Genomic DNA, 835 nt, shown 5'->3' on the forward strand with positions numbered 1-835 from the left:
TTTTTTTTTTCTTTTTTTCATGTCTTTTTTTCTCTTTGCTCTTCTTTCATTTATTTATTTATTTATTTATTTGTTTATTTATTTATTTATTGTGGGGGGGGCTGTCTTTTTTTTTTACTTTTTTAAATCTTTCTATTTTTGTGCGATTTTTTTCTTTTCTTTACCTGTTATTCTTTTTTTGTCTCTTATTTTCATTTGTGTGTGATTCTTTTTCTTCTGTCATTTTATTTTCTTTGTGTCTCCATGTCTCCATTTTATGAGATTTTTCCCATCAGTCAATTCATTCTTTTTTCTTTCTTTCTTCCTCAAAGTAAATTTCTCTCACCTTTTTTTTTCTCTCTCGCACAAAAATAGAATAAAAAAAAATTCTTATTGTCTTCATCGGGAATCGAACCCGAGCTTTCCTGATTCAGAGTCAGTCGTGTTAACCACTACACTATGAGGACTTGTTATTATAGGAAAAGAAAGCTATTTATATCTAGAAGGATTCTCTCTCTCTCTCTCTCTCTCTCTCTCTCTCTCTCTCTCTCTCTCTCTCTCTCTCTCTCTCTCTCTCTCTCTCTCTCTCTCTCTCTCTCTCTCTCTCCTCTTTCCCTCTCCTCTCCTTTCTCTCTCTCTCTCTCTCTCTCTCTCTCTCTCTCTCTTTCTCTCTCTCTTCTCTCTCTCTCTCTCTCTCTCTCTCTCTCTCTCTCTCTCTCTCTCTCTCTCTCTCTCTCTCTCTCTCTCTCTCTCTCTCTCTCATCTCTCTCATCTCTCCCATCTCTCTCCATTTTGTCATTTTGTCATTTTGTCATTTTGCCTTCCGTTTTTTGTCATCCGTCGTCTGTCTACCTTT

The 835-nt window shown here is 35.8% G+C and overlaps 1 non-coding gene across 1 annotated transcript; it reads right to left on the reverse strand.

Annotated features, from left to right (window-relative positions):
* Positions 1–373: 373 nt before the first annotated feature.
* Positions 374–446, reverse strand: TRNAQ-CUG (transfer RNA glutamine (anticodon CUG)). Its single transcript has one exon. It is a non-coding gene; the product is annotated as a tRNA-Gln (tRNA).
* Between the last annotated feature and the right edge of the window lie 389 nt (positions 447–835).

Source organism: Penaeus vannamei, chromosome 30 (assembly GCF_042767895.1).
Source record: "Penaeus vannamei isolate JL-2024 chromosome 30, ASM4276789v1, whole genome shotgun sequence".
NCBI lineage: Eukaryota > Metazoa > Arthropoda > Malacostraca > Decapoda > Penaeidae > Penaeus > Penaeus vannamei.